The sequence below is a fragment of the Microtus ochrogaster genome, unplaced genomic scaffold (assembly GCF_000317375.1).
Source record: "Microtus ochrogaster isolate Prairie Vole_2 unplaced genomic scaffold, MicOch1.0 UNK3, whole genome shotgun sequence".
Classification (NCBI taxonomy): Eukaryota; Metazoa; Chordata; class Mammalia; order Rodentia; family Cricetidae; genus Microtus; species Microtus ochrogaster.
The window spans coordinates 17,350,791-17,357,349 of record NW_004949101.1 but is presented as its reverse complement, the minus strand read 5'-3'; positions in this window follow the sequence as shown (position 1 = coordinate 17,357,349).

The window sequence follows — 6,559 nt, the reverse complement described above, 5'->3', positions numbered from 1 at the left end:
AGGCCAGAAGAGGGCACCAGACCTCATTACAGATGGTTGTGAGCCACCATGTGGTTGCTGGGAATTGAACTCAGGACCTTTGGAAGAACAGGCAATGCTCTTAACCACTGAGCCATCTCTCCAGCCCCCTCTGATAGGTCTTTCTAAACTTCATTTTCTACATGAACATAAAACAGATACTCAACTTGGGGCATTAGGCTTGCAAGGTGAAGTGCCTGAACTAGCCCCTAACACCACTATATACACATGCATACATACATATGTACATATGTATGTACATACACTGTGACTATTTTGTCAGGATCAGGACAGCAACTCCTGAGTGTCAAGGCCAGGCTGTTTGAGTCCCAGATCACTCTAACAGGTGACTAAGGAGAAATGCACATTAGAGACGAAGCTAAGTACAAGTGATGTCATAAATCAAATGTGTCTAGTTATCTAGATATCTGGAGGGCTGGGACTTCAGAGTAGTCTGTGGTGGGAATAGAGACTAAGAAGCCTAGCCTGGATCTTTTACTAATCTAGCCAGGGACATCACTCCAGAGACCTGGTACCATTCTAATTGAGGGGAGAGGAGGTTTTAACTAAGAACCATATGCACAGGATGACAGGGAACACAGTGCAGGTGAGAATACAAAAGGCCTTTCCCCTCCCCTCACATCAAAACACATCTTCCACCCTCCTGACCTGCTGGTGTGGGGTAGGGCGGTGCAGTGAAACTGGCAAGCAGATGGGCAATCCTTACCACATGGGACACTCATCCTATAACCCAGAAACGAAATGAATTCTCGCAGAGGTCTTCGGGGAGTGGGGGGGGGGCTCAATCTTCAAAATGTGGTCCCGGGAAGAGCAGTATAGTCATCCCTTAGCTCTTTAGAGCTATAGAGACTCTGTGGGGGCTGAAGAGATGGCTCGGCAGTTAAGAACACTTGCTGCTCTTTCAAGAGGATCCTGGTTGTGTCCCCAGAGCTGACATATCAGCTCACAACCACCCGTAACTTTAGTTCCTGGAGATCTGATGCCCCTCCTCCTCTGTGGGCAACAGGCACTCATGTGGTGCAGATGCATGCAAGCACTCATTCATGCACATGAAATAAAACTTAACAGCAAAAAGTAGACTCTCAGGGGCTAAGGATGCAGCTCATTTGGTAGTGTTAGCCCAGCATTCAGCCTTGATCTCCAGCACTACACAAACAGGGCTGCTAGTTCTTGCCTGTAGTCCTGTCTACCACTTGGGAGATGAAGAACCAAAGTACAAGGCCTTCCTCAGCGAGTTTGAAGCCAGGTTGGATTACATGAGACCATGTCTAGAAAGAAAAAAGCAAACACTCCCTGCCCCCCCCCAAATCAAATTTGACAGCTCCATCCTAGGCCTGCTGAGCTAGAGCCTGCATTTTAAACCCCGTGAGGCGACAGGTGTCTGAGAGGCACTGCACTGGACATACGGTTGAGGATTTCACTGCGCTGTTGTTGGGGGGCAAGGAGATAGGAAGGGCAACGCATGGGGATGGAAGCAACTGGAGCAGTCGTGAGATCTTAGTATGTAATATGGTTCTTGTGGCACGCATTTAAAAGGTATAGAGGCACAATTATATTTCTTTTTGCATGAAAACAAGGCAAGAAACAGAATGGCGCGCATGACTAGTGCCGGGCAAATGGGAGTGGGATATAATGTGAGATACCTTGCAGTAAAGAAAAAAGTTTCAACATAATTCCGGAAATTCCTATAATGTATACAAAGCCATCCACTTTAAATGATTTTAAAATACAACCTGATGGAGAATGGGAATGCTGGTGTCAAAGTGTTCTAAGTCTTTCCAGTTGGGACAAGAGGAAAGAGGAGTCCCAACTGACCTGATGTCCTGGACCACTGGATGAATATTTTTGCCTGCCCTTCCTCGTCTCATCTACAGTTTTTTCCCATGGGGTTGGGATAAGGGGCTGGGATCCACCAGTGGTTTTAGCCAGATAAACCGATCAGGCATGGCTTAGTTGATTCACACCAACACAGTATCCTGCTACTGAGTGTGTGTGTGTGTGTGTGTGTGTGTGTGTGTGTGTGTGTGTGTCCAATACAACCTTTCTCTCACTGCCTCATGGTCCAGGGTGAAAAGAGGAACAGTCTGGACCTAGAAGGACCTCTAAAGATGGTCAGAGGAGAAATGCATGTGTCTAGGTCCTCACGGATGAGCACGCCTGACTGAGCGGGACCGTCAGGAAAGAGGTCCCTAGAAACAGGAAGACAAGCAGCACCTGGGAAACTTTACAGGCTCACTATTCTAAGACTAGACTCTAGAGGGCATGCTCAAGGGTGACTGGCCCTTGGCCAAAGGGAGGAGTGAGGAAGCCACGTCTTGGAAGCGACCTGTGAAGCGAGAGAAGGAGGCCCAGAGTCGAGGGTGACCATTTGTAGGCATGCTCAGATGTACTCAAGGGCAGAGGCAGGGGGACAATCACTAGCATAGGGGTGTGTCCTGAATTGCTTGGCAAACACCTGCAACTCTAGGTGGTGTCCTCTGGGAACCCTGTCAGGCTAGGGGCAGAGGAGTCATGAGGGCAGCTGACAAGCACTGAGGTGGACTGATGTGCAGAAGGGCCTGACATTGATAAAGTCCCAAGCTCAGCCTGGGATACAAAGGCCATGAGCATCTACAAGGTGGAGTGATAACCGTCCTGGACCATGGAGAGCCCCAAAATCCCAGCAAGGGGAGTCTGGTGATCAGTGTAGCAATGCATGCACCCCGGTGAAGATCTGTAGTTCTGGCCATGAAAGGTTGGCCTTGGCTAGGGTCTCCCAGGGAAGCAGGATTCCGCAGGCTTGGACCCAGCCTTAGGGTGAGCGGGGCAAAACTTGGGGGCCATGGAGACATAGCAGGTCTAGCATCACCAGAGTGACAGTTTTGCTGCCTCCTCACCTACTTTCCTAAATCTCCAGCTTGGCTACCCCAGCAAGAGAAAACCAAGACTGGAAGGGCCCGCTGATGACAATCCTGAGAGGGCCAACTGCCTCGCTGAGAATCTGGATACGATTAACTCTGTAAAATTTTTTGGGGGGCTGAGTCAACATTTCCATTTATGTTTTGCAATGAAACCTTTGCTTCCTTTATACTGATATCTCTCAAGTATTTTTAGGGCAGGGAATGCGGCTCAGTGGCAGAGCCTGGCTGATGGGTGATGTCCAAGGTTTGAGTCCTGGTACCGCAATAAAACAGTTTTTTAAAATTCGTTTAACATCTGTTATTTCTACCACAGTTTCTCCCCTGCCATCAAATGTCAGGCCCCCAAATAAAATGGGAGACAGTGGTGTACGCATCAGTAGTTCCCACTGTATGCCTGCATGCACAGAGGCCTCAGGAACACCAGCTGTGTCCTATGAGACAGGAGCTCTCATAGCCTGAGTCGTCCATTAGGGTAGAACAGCTGGCCAGCCAGCCCCAGGCATCTGCCTGTCTCGGCCCCACCAGCACTGGATTAAAGTGGGCACCACAATACTCAGCATTCTTACGTGAGTTCTGGGAATTAAACCGATCCTCAAGCACTTCACCTACTGAGCCCAACAGTTTATGCTTTAAAATAACCAAGTAGTATTCTAATGGGTGGTATACTCAGTTTATCAATTCTCCTGTTGATGGATGGACATGAGTCATTTTCAGCTGTTGAAATTGCAATGGTGCAGTCTTCCTATGAGCATGTTTTCATTTTGTCTGGGTAAACACTTCAAGATGAAGTAGCCAGATCATATAGACCATCTTTCCCGTGTTAGCCATTCCAGCAGCAAATGGTGCTACCTCATATAGTCTGTATTTGCCTCTTTTCCAGTGGCTGAAAATGTTGAACATCTTTTGATGTGTTTATTTACAATCTGTCTTTTTTTCCTTAAGTGTTCAAACTGTTTGCATTCCCTTAAATTTACTGGGTGTTTTTTTTTTAATCCTAGATACATGTCTTTTATCAGATAGTAAGATTTGTAAAGACATTCTCCCCACTTACAGCTTGCCTTCTTTTAACAGCTTTTGGAAGAACAGGCGTTTTACATTTTAATGAAATACACTATAATGAACTACACTTGTGAATTGTCGTGTGTTGTTTGAGCTCATGGAGAAGCTGGCTCTGGAGGCAGGGTTGCCTCTTCCCACACCCATTTGGGACCCAAGCAAGTTTGTCTCAAAGTTTCTTCCAATTTCCCCTTGTCTGAGGGTGGACTGACCTCTAATTTCTGTGACATGGAGGGAGAGCAGTTGTCAAACTGCCCATCATTGTATCTACTCCACATTGAGGTGGCCTGGATCATGGAGATCCCCCAAAGGGCAGCGTGGGAGGAATATGGTGCTCAATGTAGCAACGCGTGCGCGCGCACACACACACACACACACACACACACACACACACACACACACACACACACACACAGAGGATATGTGGCTCTGGCTGTGAAAGGTCAGCCTTGGCTAGGGTCTCCCAGGGGATTGAGATTCCATCTAGGAATTTATTTAATAGAGGTTACTAATGCTTATCCATGTCATAAAAAATGAAAATTCAGTCATGGGAAGCTCATTTATGGAGAGAACGTTCAATTGGGTATTCTGATGGCCTGCCTCAACTTTCCCCACTTGGTTTCTGCTGGATGTTGTGCCTGACTTGATGACATTACCTCTGTTGCTATTTGTTTTATTTGGATGCCCACCCAAGGAAACACACTGTTCTGCCTAGGATTCTTGCTTTTGGGAATGCCAGCTGGCTGACTTGAGGCTTCCTCAGTATATTTCTGCTTGGTGTTTTGAGCATCCAGTTTGATGGTTAGCTTTCATTTGCTCGTTCACTCCCCTCACCCCATCCCTGCCCCTCCCCTCGAGACAGGGTCTTTCTATTTAGTCCTGGCTGTCCTGAAACTCACATAAGTTATGTAGAACCAGGTTGGCCTCAAACTCACAGAGATCCTTCTGCCTTTACCTGGCAAGTGCCAGGGTTAAAGGCATGCTACCTGGGTTAGCTGATCTCTCTTGTACTTCTCTCTTATTTTTTTGTTCTTTGAGACAAGGTTTCTCTGTAGCTTTGGAGCCTGTCCTGGAACTCTCTCTGTAGACCAGGCTGGCCTCGTACGTCACCACCACCATTTGTTCTTCTAAATTACTTTTTATTACTTTCTGTGTATGGTGTTTTGTCTGCATGTATGTCTGTACACATATGCTGTTCTCTTGTCCACAAAGGCCAGCAGAGGGAGAAGAAGGCATGGGATCCCTTGGAACTGGAGTCACAGCTGTGAGTCACCCTGTGGGTACTGGAAACTGAGCACAGAATCTCTAGAGGAGCAGCCAGTGCTCTTAAACACTGAGCTCCTCTCCAGCCTGCTACTTATTCTTCTGCTTTGGTTTCCTATAGAGTAATAAACTGTCACTCAAAATTGAAAATACAGCCATCAGAGATAATTCTCTGGACTTTATGGCTCAACAGCATATCAAAATGTTATTTTATGGGCTTGGCATGATGCCACATGCCTCTAGTCCCAGCACTCAGGCAGGCAGATCTCTGTGAGTCTGAGGTCAGTCTGGTCTACATAGCGAGTTTCAGAGCAGGTAGGACTACATAGAGAGTCCCTGTCTCTAAAAAACTAAAATAAGAAAGTTATGGATTATGCTTTTGATGTTATATCTAGAACATCTTTGTTGTCTAACAACAGGCTACAGCTATTTTCCCTAGATTTGTAACTTTAAGTTTTACATTTTGGGTTTTGAGCTGTATTTACATGGTATGAATTGCAAACTGAAAGGCATTTTCCTCCGGTGACTATGCAGTGATTTCTTCACTTTCTAAGTCTATCCTCTACTAACTCGCCTTTAAAGGTTTTATTTTATCCTTTGTGTGTAGGGTGTTTTGCCTGCATGGATGTCTGATTTGCACTTGTGTGCCTGGTGCTCACAGAGGCTAGAAGGAATTCCTGGAACTGGAGCTGCAGATGGTAGTGGGCCACCCTGTGGGTGCTGGGAACTGAGCCCAGATGCTCTAGAAGAGCAGCCAGTGCTCTTAACCTCTGGAACAGACAGTTGTGAGCTGCCATGTGAGTGCTGGGAATTGAACCTGAGTCCTCTGGAAGAGCAACCATTGCTCTTAACTGCTGAGCCATCTCTCCAGCCCTCTAGACCACAGATCTGTGCCTGTCTCTACCCTCTGAATGTAGCTTCATCAAAATTTTGTTAACTAGCTATTCTAGATCCTTTGTATTTCATATCAAACTTTAGAATTACTTTGTTAACGTTTGCAAAATTGTTTGTAGCTTGGCTATGATTCTATTGAATATCTAGACCAATTTGAAGAAATTATTTTTTTAAAAGGTGATGGGTTTTGTTGTCTTTGTTTCATTTTGGTTTTGCCTTTTTGGTTTTTCAGACACCTCTAGCTGTCCTGGAACTTGTATGTCCGGCCTCATATCTGCCTTCGTCTCCCGCATGCTGGGATTAAAGGCGTACACCACCACTTCCAGTTCAAAAAAATTAACATTTAGTGTGTCTGTCCATAGATGTGGAGGCCAGAGTACAACTTGAGGAAATCTGTTCTTTCCTTT